The 12415-nt window shown below is 41.7% G+C and overlaps 1 pseudogene; it reads left to right on the plus strand.

Annotated features, from left to right (window-relative positions):
* Nucleotides 1–10535: 10535 nt before the first annotated feature.
* Nucleotides 10536–12371, plus strand: LOC118829550 (annotated as a pseudogene).
* Nucleotides 12372–12415: the final 44 nt, after the last annotated feature.

Genomic DNA, 12415 nt, shown 5'->3' on the forward strand with positions numbered 1-12415 from the left:
TTAGGTAAGACAAGCTTCTTCATTATTGTCAGAATCTCTTAACTGTACTATGCTGTTTACAAGTAACAATATCTTTTTAAGTAAAAATCATAAACTCATAGAATGTCAGAAGTGGAAGGCACTTTACAAATCATCTTGCTTAACTTCCTCATTTGGCAAATATGATAGTGTGGCTCAGAGAAGTAAAAGCTCAGTGTCATACTGAGAGTGAATTATACAGTTGAGTCTAGAACCTACATCTTCTGATCCTTGGGGACTCTTTCCAGTACATCATGGTATATCATAAAGCAAAAATCATTTCAACAAAAACTACTGTACATGTAATAAAGTGTTTCCCTAGGTCTTTATGACTTTAATTCTACAATGCACAATTAAAATATTCTTAATAATACAGTCGATGAAGGTAATATAAATATCCTAAGTTCTTGACCAGAAGATTTGATGGTTCTTCACAAATTACTTCAAATGGCTAAGAAGAAATCTTCAGTGACTGATTTCTTTGCTTCCTAGAACTCTTCTGGTCTATTAATCTACTTTGTTCCTATGTAATGAAATAAAGATAAAAATTCATTTCAACAAATCCAATAAAGCCCTTCTTTCTGCTTTAAAAATGTATAGGACTGGGGAGGATTCTGGGGAGATGGTGAAGTAGGTCAGAAAATTTCAAGCTCTCAAGATTTCCCCCACAGAAGAGTTAAAATAGCACCTTAGGGCAAACAAGGTGTGGGTAGAGACAAAGAAAAACAGGGGCACAACCCGGTTTTTCCACCGACAGTTTGAGATCTGAAGAGAAACCCCCAAGATTAGGTTTGATCCCCGCTGAGAAGTAAAACACCTCCAGGCTAGGTGCCATTTTAACAACAAACCGGGAAGCCTTTTAAACAACTAGCCGCAAGCCCCAGGGTTAGTTGGTGGGAGAGGCTGCCTCAGTCCCAGGCACTGGAACATTTCACCCCAGGAGTAGTGAGGGGAGTTGTGAGTTTGAGCCCAGGAAGACTGCAGGAACCTCTGCTGACAAGGAACACCGGACTCAGCTGCGCTCCGAGGAGCAGTGGGGGCGAGAACGAACCAGCACACGTCCAGTAAGTGCAGAAGCAGTGCAGCAGAAAGCCCCTGGCTGTGGGCACTTACAGAAGGTTGGAGTTTTGGCTTTGGTTCCAGCCTAGAGGAGAGAACTAAAGTTCTGGGGCAAGACGCACCAGTTCCCATACCCCAGGGCTAGAGGTGATTACAAAAAGCAAATTATTACTACAAAAAAAAAATGCACAGGCAAAGGAGAAAGAACCCAACAATAGAATCCTATTACGGGAATGGAGATGACCCGGGGTTCATCTTCAGATGAGGATATTGAAGTAAAGAAACCCCCAAAGAGCAACGTCAAATGGTCACTTGCCCAAAAAGAATTTATAGAAGATCTTTAAAAAGACTTTAAAAATCAAATGACAGAGATGGAGGAAAAACTAAAAAAAATAAAAATAATCCAAGAAAAACAAGAAGGTTATGAAAGGAAAATTAACCAATTAGAAAAGGAGATCCAGAATCTCAAGGAGGAAAATGACACCTTGAAAATTAGAATTGGGCGAAGTGAAACCAGTGAAATTATAAGAGATGGAGAAATAATTAAACAAAACATGAATAATGAAAATATAGAAAAGTGAAACATAAGAAAAAACACAGATTTGGAGAATGGATCAGGAAGAGAAAATACAAAAATAATTGGAGTAACTGCAAGTCATGATCAAAAACAGAATCTTGATACAATAATACAAGAAATAATTAAAGAAAATTGTCCTGAAGCATTAGAACAAGGCAGGGAAGAAGAAACCGAAAAAATCCATCGCACACCACTTAAAAGATATCCTATGATTCCGGAACCACCAGCTCAAGGATAAAATATTAAAACCATCAAGATTAAAACAATTTAAATATGATGGTGCCACAGTTAGAATTACACAAGACCTAGCATCAGAGACATTAAAGGACCACAGGTCTTGGAACACAATATATTGAAGAGCAAAAGACCTACTCCGGCCGAAAATATCATACCCTTCAAATTTCAATACTATATTGAATGGAAAAAAAAACGGACATTTGACAAACCCTCAAACTTTCAAGACTTTGTTAAAAAAAAAATCCTCAACTTAATAGAAGATTCTACATACAAGAAGCATGAGAAACATAAGGTACACACCAAAGACTGACTATAAGGGATTCGTAAGAACAGATTGCTTACCTTTTATATAACATAAAATGTAAAATGTTTGTCTAACATTCTTATTAATAATTGTGAGCTCACAAGAAAGAGGAGGATAAACCTGACTATGATATGAATTTAAAAAGTAAAACCATTTAGAAACAACTACAAATAGTAACTATTTTATACAAAAGAGATTCAAGAAGAAAGGATACGGAGGATTTAGATGGGGAGGAGGGCTGGTAGTTCTGGTAACCTACTTTCATTGGGAATGGGTTTAAGAGGGAACAATACATATATATATAAATATGTGTGTGTGTGTGTGTGTGTATTTATTAGAGTATAAAAGTCTTCTAAATTTAAAAGAAATAAAATGGTAGGGGTATAGTGAGGGGGATAAGGACAAGGGAGGTATTTTTAGAGGGGAGAATGAGGGAATAGGTAAAGGGAGTTTAGATTAATGGGAATGGGGGGATAGGGGAGGGATATTTAGAAGGGGGAAGGCAAGTAACAGGAAGGCAATGTAGCAGGTAGAAGTAAAGCAGAGGAGGCAGGAAGGATAGGAAACAAAAGATATGTACAAACATAAAAAACAAAAATCAGGAGTAGATTATGTTTGGGAAAATATGTCTATATATGCATGAATATATGTATATGTGTATGCATATATCTGTATGTCTATGTATATATCAAGGAATATCTAAATTATATTGTAGCGGGGAGGGGGGGAAAAATAAAGTTAAAAAGTGCACAGCAGAGAACAAAAGAAAACACAAGGAAGCAAAGAATAGATGGACAATTCTCAACACAAGGTGTATTATTTATCATACAGGCTTTCTTGAAATGAAAATTTATTGTTACATATTTTGAATCCTTGCCTATGTTCTGCTATGCACATGACATGCTTTTTTTTCTTTCTTGCTTTATATTTAAGTATCAATATTTAAGTTTATGATATATTTTTGTTTCTTTTTTTATTTTGTATTTGTGTTCCGGTAAAATAAAAAACCAGTTTTAAAAAATGTATAGGACTGTGGGTGGTGTTTTTATTTCTCTCTACATTTACATGGTCAAGTGTTTCACGTTAATCCTATTTCCCCTATTCTACTGTAAACAATACAAAGGCAATATAATATGTCCTTAAAGTTATGATACATACTTTTCCTACTTAAGTAATGTCAAGAAATAAAACCTAGCAGTTCTCAAGTCCCACCAAATCTAGATAATAACCTTTACTAAAATAGAAACTATCTCCAAGAACTATAGCATAGGCTTCACACGGACCTGCTTAATTCAGTATTTTTAAGTCCTAATAAAATAAACTTTTAAGTCGTATAGAAAGCCCAACCTGTCAATAAAAGTTCTGTAAGCATAAAAACAAAAACATAGGCCTGTCTTCAGAGTTAAACATGACAACCTTATCAAATTTAATAAAAGAAAATATGGGACTGTTATTAGAGCAATCATTTTAACAATCTATTCCCCCCCTTCCCAATTTTAAAATGGCAAAACTTCTAAGGGTTTCCTTTCCCCATAAAAATAGGCAACTGTTAAATTGTACCTTCAAAATACTAGTTGCCTAGCTATGATGTTAAAATGTAACTTAAAATGTATCCAAGATGGAATCATTAACTGAGTGACTTAGTCTCTTAACTGTAACTAGACATAGTAATGCAAAAAGCTCTTTATTTCATCAATTATTCACCAGCTTTAAATGCCACTTAATTCAGTAGAGTAATAAGTGAAATCAGGGATCTAAAAATTTCTAAACTCAAAATGGGAGGGGCTAAAAATAAACTATAAACATGACCAACCCAGTCAATTAGTTTTTAGCAAAATGCCATTTGCTTAATATTTGACAACTCAGAATAGGCCACGTTTTAAGGGACTTTAGGTGGGCAGACAAATGAAATATAAAGAAGTCTTCCAAAATTAATTCCATTGTTTACTAGCCTACAGTAGATCTGACTGATTAGACAATTCAAAGACTAACCATGATATTGAAAGATAATCTCCAGAAATAAAAAGCAACTTAGCTTTAACATTCTATGAGTGCTATCATTACTAGATATAAATATAATTCCATTCAACAAACATTAATTAAGCATTTACTACTAACACAGTGTTATTATAAGAGCTTGAGAAGATACAAAATTAAATAAAACATCCCTTACAGACCTTATGTGTGTTGGGGTGGGGAGTGGGGGCATCAAGAGAGAATACAATATACTGTATACTCAAATAGCTAGAATACAAAATAAATCAATATATAAGAGGACAAAGTTCTATGTGAAATTTGAAAAAGCAGAGATCACTTCTGATTAGGGAGGGAGGTAGAATTTAGGGGAGATGAGGGTATTCTAGGCATACAAAACTATGTGAACAAAAAAGCATTCAGAGGAAAGTGTTTAATTACTTTGAATAGTACAGGAATGTTATGGGATTCATATAGTTTAAGTGGTGTGCAGTATGTACAAAACTGAGAAGTCCTCTCAGATAAAGCTGGAAAGGTGGAACAGATGGTGGAAGCCCTTGAGTATCAGCCTAAACATGGATTTTATTCATTAAGTTGTGAAAGGTTTAGACCAGAAGTCTGACAAGATCAGACCTGTATAAGGACAATTAATATGATCCAAAAAATCACAATGCTTTCTCTATTCACTTTCTTCATTATCTAACCTGGCTTAGCTGCTCTCCAAGTTAAAAACAGAAGCTGTTGATCCTGCTAAACTAGGTTTCTAATTTTAAGCTTATGAAAGAAAGACTATCAGGCAACCTCTGGTTAATTTTCAAAGAAAAGGTTTTCACATTTTTAAAATGCATCCTCCCTCAAACATATTTAATTATGAAAATAAGGACTGCACGTGAGATTTTACGGGTATAGGGAACCCTCCAGGGAGGAAACACTCTACCGTGCAGGTTGACACCTTATCTTTAACTTAGAGTCTTAGTTGTCTAGAGCACTGAGAGGTTAAGTGACTTCCCAAGGATCACATAACCAGCATATGACAGTAGCAGGACTTGAACCCAAGTCTTTCTGGCTTTAAGATCAGCACTGTATAGTCACTAAGCCACAGCAGCTTGTCAATTTGGAAAGATAAGAAGAAAGCCTTATATTGTAGCTGTATTAATTTAGACAAACAAAAAGGTATAGTTAGCCTAGATGTGAAGGGGAAGACGTGAAGCAGAAGACCAACTGGAAGGGTATTCCAATAATCTAAGTGAGAGATGGTGGGCCTCTGAATCAACCGTGACTGTGTGAGTAAAGAAATAAGGCCAGATGTAAAAGATGTGAAGGCAGAAACGGCAAGATGGGCCAACTAAACTGGTTATGTGGGGTGAGCAGCTAAGGATTAGGATGTGACTATAGGTCTGGGAGACTAGAAAAAGGTGGTGCCCTCGGCAGAAAAAGAGAAGTTTGGAAGCGGAGGAATAGGGGGTGTCCCAAAAGTCTGAGAGCCGTTTTAAGCTTTACCAACTTAGAGCCGCACTGACTTTTAGGACATCCTGTATAACGAACGCTACCATGGCCAGGGGAAGCGTGAGCTGCCTCCAGGACGTCCAATCTGAAATGACTAATAGGCTGAAGCTCAGGGCAGTCTTGGCTGGGTCTCTAGATCTGCGTGATCCTTAAACGCAGGGGAGCTAACACCCCGGCCCGGGATTCCTATCTATGGTACAGACGCACCCTCCCCATCTCTGCTCAGATGCTCCCCACCCTTCCACGTCTTCCCTTCCTGCCCCACTGCCCATCTCTCCCTCCTGGACCCTTGGCAAGGTCTACCTGACATCACTCTCCCTTGTGCGCAAACGCGGTGGGGAAGGGGCTGCGGTCGTGCCGAGCTCAGCAAGCCCAGAGCGCTCACAGCGCGCCTGGGCCCGGCCTCGGCCTCATAACCCCCTAGGCCTTCGCAAAGGGCCCGGCGGCTCCCCGCATGCTGCGCCCCCCGCCCCCGGGAAGCCAGAACACGCTCCCCGACCTCGCGCCCGGGCCATGCCGCTTTCGAGAACGCAGCGGGTTCCGGCCTCGGGGGACGAGGGCCGAGGCCTGGCCGGGCTGGAGGCGGACAAACGCAGGCCAGTCTGCAGTTCGCAACGGGAAGATCACGCCTGGAGGAATGGCCGGCCGAGGCCCCGGTCTGCCTCCTCCCTCCGACCCTCCCTCGCCACCGCTCGAACGGCCCCGCACCAATGCGGCACCTGTGTGGTGTGTGCGTGTGCGAACCCCGACCGCTCTTACCCGCTCCTCCCCGGCGCCCCCGGCCACTCCCGCACCGTGCGCTGAATCCCCTAGCCGGCCCGCAGCTCACAACAAGCAACGAGACTGACAGCAGGATCAGAGAGTGGATCTCGCGAGAGCAGCATATTCGGTGTCCCCACCTCCAGGCTGGCTTTAACTACTCTCGCGAGATCTCCTCCCCAAGGCGGAGAGAAGGTCTCGGCCGCCCTCTACAGGCGGAATGACGGGACGTGCCTGGGGCGGAGCTTGACTCGCAGCTGGCACGTGTCAAGTTCACCCAGCCCTGAGCGCTTGTGCAGCTGCGGCTCTGCCCCATGCAGCATGGATGTATACATCATTGGAGTCCGTGGGGTGCTCAGGGGGGACCAGCACCGCCGGCGGCAGGGCTTGCTGAGCCCTTTTCAGGGCTGCTCATCCACCTTTGCTGTCCACCTCTCACCCACCTGTGGCTCCAAGAAGCTGGAGCTTGTATAGCAGCCACAGCCCCGTAAAACCAATGGGCTAAACCAGGCTGAGGGTAACAGACAGCCCTCCAACCCCTACTACCCCAACCATGCAAAAACTTCCCCCAGAGGAATGGGCAGATGAGAACCATTTGTACCAACAGCCATGAAGGTGGCTGAAGCAAGGCACTGTAGAACCCTTAGAGCTTGGTCAAACATGGAAGACGCCAAGGTCATCCACTGCATCCCAGGCTGTCATTCTGCCTTCATCTTGCCACTGGACTTTAATGACTGGAAGAGAGAGTGAAGCTGATGACAAAAAAGTCAAGGTATCACCTTGTAACGTCACTGGTCCATTTAGGAAAGCAAGATGCTGCTGAAGGGGTAGGGGTGTGTGTGGTGTGTGGCGTGTGTGTGTGTGTGTGTGTGTGTGTGTGTGTGTGTGTGTGTATACAAAGGCAGGGTTCAAATTCATTTCACATTTATAGCGATACTGAGGCAGGAAGAAGAAAACTCATATAGGCTATAGGCCAGAATCCTGGGAAAATTTGTGACAATACTTTTTTATGTTTGTCCCTCTGCTTGTAGTGAGAAGAGCACTACAATTTTAGTACCAATTTTGCCACTTGTTCCCTTGGACAAGTGAAGAATTCCAGGTGCTTCCAGTCTGTATTGCCTGCATAGTAGAAGATGGGTAACTGTGGGTTCATTTGAGGCAGAGAGGTTCAGTGGAAAGAAGGCTGGATTACAAGACCTCTTCAAATCCAGATTTTTATACCCATCACCACCAGAGTAACATTAGGCTGGTCATTTAAACTCCCTGGGCCTCAGTTTCATCTATCAAAAGAAAGGGTTGAACTAGACCTCTGTCAAGATATTAGGAGACACCCTGTTTTCCAGAGCCAAGGCCCAGCAAGCAAGCTGTACCTTGAGCTTGGCATAGCAGCAATCCTTTGCGCTCACCTTCTGGAACTGATGGTTCCTGAGCTTGAGCAAGCACCAACAAGCCTAGACATGAAGCCCCTCCATGAACAGACTTTTTGTCACTAGACAACCTTGCTTCACTGTTGCTACACTATACTGTTTGACTGTTTGTCTAGCCACAGTATATAAATCAAGGTTCAGCTACACTAAAGAAGGTCTCCTCACTAGAGACAGGGCCCTGGCACATGTGTCCAATCTGCCTCCTTGCCTGCAAGCCTCTTCCCTCACTTTGAAATTAAAACTTCTATTTGATTCCTGAATCTCCTGTCTCTATCCTGCTCTGTTTGGCTCTTGACATCCACAGGTTAGAGACCAATTTGGTCCCGTTGACACCTCTAAAAGCCCTTCTAACTCCAGAGGCTAGATATGCAAAAAATCTCCCAGAAGTTCCTACCAGATATATAAGAAATGTTTTGTTTCTCTAAAATAAATACATCCCCATTATCGTTCCTGTAAATAAGGTGAGTACCCTGATCATCTAGAATTAGCAAAGAAATCAGGATCAAAAGAAAGGAGGGCTGAAGCTGAGGTGTGAGGAATGGGGGGAAAATAATGTGTTTGGCTAAATTACATTAGGAAAACCCCTCCCCCACAAAGGGTGGGGTAGGGTCAGATGACCTTAAAATAGAAGGTCTATGTAGTTCTAATAGAACTACAACTATTCTTGTAGTTCAGTCACATACAATTCTTCCCGATCCCGTTTGGGGTTTTCTTGGCAAAGATATTTAGATATTGGTTTGCCTTTCTTCCTCCAGCTCATTTTATAGATGAGGAAACTGAGGCAAACAGGGTAAAGTGACTTGCCCAGGGTCACACAGGTAGGAAGTATCTGAGGCCAGATAAGGGAATATGAAAATCCAAGCCAATATTTCACTTGGCAAAGCCATCTCTAAGTGCTTTGACTCCAGTCACTCGGGAAACTACAGCTCCATCCAGTTCTCCTTCCTCTGCTACCCACTTTCTTCCAACAACTTTTCCTTGATTCCTAGAATTCATAATGCACAAAAGTATCAGAGACCAGAGCAGAGAGGTAAACATTGTTACATAAGTTAAAAAAGCTGCCGGAAAGTAGACTTTCCACCAGGTACTTGGTGTAATAAGATGTAGATATGTGAACTAATGCCCAAAATCTGAAATTTAAAGACATGCTACTAATTGGTGGAAATGGAGTAAAGATGTGTGGGTTCTAGTGTCCAGAAAGAAATTCACCTGGAAAGTTCTCCAAGTTAAAGAAAGAAATTTGTTGGGGTGATGCACCCAAGTGGGCCCTGCTGCCACGTGGGAGAGACAGAGCATAGGGGGCCAGCTCTGTTCCCCTATGGGAGGCAGAGCAATTGGCCAGCTTAGCTGTACGGTCTTAAATACAATTTTATAGAATGGGGGGGAAGGGAACAAGAAAATGGGAGGAGGGGCAAGCATAGCTCTGGAATGCCTGGAATATCAGGTAGTCTGGAGGTACCTTTGTATGTATCTGTGTGACAGATAAGCAAGAAGAACAAGAAAGGAGAGAGTTAAGAGTTGTTCTGGAATGTCAGGCAATTGGGGGTGCTTTGTGAAAGCACACAGGTAAGTCCCTAGTGGGGGGCTTCAATGCATAGTCTTCTTTGATCACTTTTCTGGCTGCATCTTATCTCATGTCTCACATCCTGCAACCTGCTTACTCCATCTGCCTTGAGCACTACTATCTACCTCATCTCATCAGCAGCACCCAGACTAAAGGCCCAGGGCCCCTGATTTCCCATCCACAAGTTGTATTCCCAAGACATTCTTTTTTAGGAGGCATCCTTGTTAAATATCCAAGCCTCAATGAAACTTTTAAAAAATTAGAACAGAAACAGATCATATACTTTTCACAGGTATGGATAGGACATGTACTCTTAACCAAAAAATGGATAGAGGCGTTGGAAAAGAAAAAAATAAATAATTTTGATTATATAACATTGAAAAGCTTTTCCACAAATAAAATTAACATTTTGGATAAGAAGTGAAACAGTCAAGTAGGGAAAAAATCATGTTATCAAATATTTCTGATAAGGGTGTGTATTGTTAACCTGAATTCAAGACAAAACAGCCAATTAGGAAAATTATGGTCTCCATTAGGGGCAGGTTAGGGTGCCACACAACAAGTGCGGGGATCCAAGGGAGAGGCAGGGGAACAGGATTATTACAGGGTACAAAAGCAGAGAGAGGGGGTACAATTGTCAGAATGGTCTCACAGTTTTTCCAGGTAAGTTGTTTTGCATAATAAGCAAAAATCCGTAGAGAAAGCTTGGGAATCAGGGAGGGTTTTGGACATTTACAAAGTAATCAAGGGCTGAGTGTCGATGTCTGCTCAGCCCCAGGCAATTCATTGGCCTGGGAATGGAGACCAAGTCAGCTCAGTCAACTACATAATCAACAAAATTGATAAGCTATTCCCCAAAAGACAAATGGTCAAAGGATATGAACAAACAGTTCTCCAAAAAAAAAAATTAGCAAACTATTAAGAACTATATGAAGAATGCTCATCAAAATAATCCTGAGGTTTCACCTCACACCCAGCAAAATAACAAAAATAGAATGCCAGCGGCGTGAGCTTAGGTCATCATTTTACAGCTGCTCCACTCCCGCTGGACACAGGGGGCAGCGAACGCGCGATTCCCGAAACCCGAGCCTCTCGGACAGGATTTACGGGGAGATCTCTGGAAACATGGCCATTGAACATGTTAATGGGAATGGTACTGAAGAGCCCATGGATACTCCTTCTGCAGTTACCCATTCAGAGCACACTTCCAGACATTGTTTGATGCCGGTTTACCACAGAAAGCTGCTGTAAAACTAGATGAAATTTAGGTTGCAGGTTTAGTTGCACAGTAGATGAAAGAGCTATTGAAGCTCTAAAAGAATTTAATGAAGATGGTGCATTGGCAGTACTTCAACAGTTTAAAGACAGTTATCTCTCACATGTTCAGAACAAAAGTGCCTTTTTATGCAGGATCATGAAGACATACAGGCAGAGAGAAAAACAGGGGGCCAAAGAGGTCGATTCTAGCAAAGCACCAGATGAGGCAAAAATTAAGGCACTCTTGTAAAGGACAAGCTATGTGACCACTGGACAGAGGAAATATGGAGGACCTCCTCAAGATTCAGTACATTCAGGACAACAGTCTTCTGTTGGCACAGAAATAACTGTGGGAAAGATTGCAAGAGCTAAGATCTATTTGAAGATGAACTTCTATTATTTGAAAAAGCTTGACCTATTTGGGATCTGACTTAATGATGGATCCCCTGACTGATCTGAATAGAGGATATGCTTTTGTAACTTTCCCTACAAAAGAAGCAGCTCAAGAGGCTGTTAAACTGTATAAAAATCATGAAGTTCACTCTGGAAAACACATTGCAGTTTGTATCTCAGTTGTAAATAATAGACTTTTTCTTGGGTCTATTCCCAAGAGAAAAACAAAGGAACAGATTCTTGAAGAATTTAGCAAAGTAACAGAAGGCCTTACAGATGTCATCTTGTACCAACTGGATGATAAGGAAAAGAACAGAAGTTTTTGTTTCCTTGAGTATGAAGAACACAAAACTGCTGCTCAGGCTAGGCATAGGTTAATTAGTGGCAAAGTGAAAGTCTGGGGAAATGCGGGTACAGTCAAATGTGCTGACCCTATAGAAGATCCAGATCCTGAAGTCATGGCAAAGGTGAAAGTGCTATTTGTACACAACCTTGCCAATACTGTAACAGAAGAGATTTTAGAAAAAGCATTTACTCAGTTTGGGAAACTGGAATGAGTGAAGAAACTAAAGGATTATGCATTCATTCATTTTGATGAGCTGGTGCTGTAAAGGCAATGGAAGAAATGTATGGTAAAGACTTAGAGAAAATATTGAAATTGTTTTTGCTGAGCCACTAGATCAAAAAAAGAAAGACTGTAAAGCTCAGAGGCAAGCAGCTAAAAATCAAATGTATGATGATTACTACTATCATGGTCCACCTCACATGCCCCCTCCAAGGAGAGGTTGAGGCCGTGGAGGTAGAGGTGGTTATGGATATCCTCCAGATCATTATGGATATGAAGACTATTATGATTATTATGGATATGATTACCATAACTATCATGGTGGATATGAAGATCCATACTATGGTTATGAAGATTTTCAAGTTGGAGCTAGAGGAACGGGTGGTAGAGGAGCAAGGGGTGCTGCTCCATCCAGAGGTCACAGGGCTGCTCCTCCCGGTGGCAGAGCCAGTTATTCACAGAGAGGTGGTCCTGGATCAGCAAGAGGCATTCGTGGTATGAGAGGAGTTGCCCAACGACAAAGAGGCCGAGGGCAGGGAAAAGGGGTTGAGGCCGGTCCTGTTACAATGAAGACTGACTTATTATGTGGGATTACACTAGAAGCTTGCAGTGGAGTAGTGGTAAGGAAATCAAGCAACCTGAAGTATCTCGGCTGTATAGGAGCATATTCTATTGCAGAAGACCTTCCTTCCTATGAAGATCATGGAATCAAATATGGGACATTGAACTAATACATGGACTTTGATATGAATTTCTTTAACAGTTTTCTCTGCAG

This window comes from Trichosurus vulpecula, chromosome 8, assembly GCF_011100635.1.
Source record: "Trichosurus vulpecula isolate mTriVul1 chromosome 8, mTriVul1.pri, whole genome shotgun sequence".
Taxonomy (NCBI): domain Eukaryota; kingdom Metazoa; phylum Chordata; class Mammalia; order Diprotodontia; family Phalangeridae; genus Trichosurus; species Trichosurus vulpecula.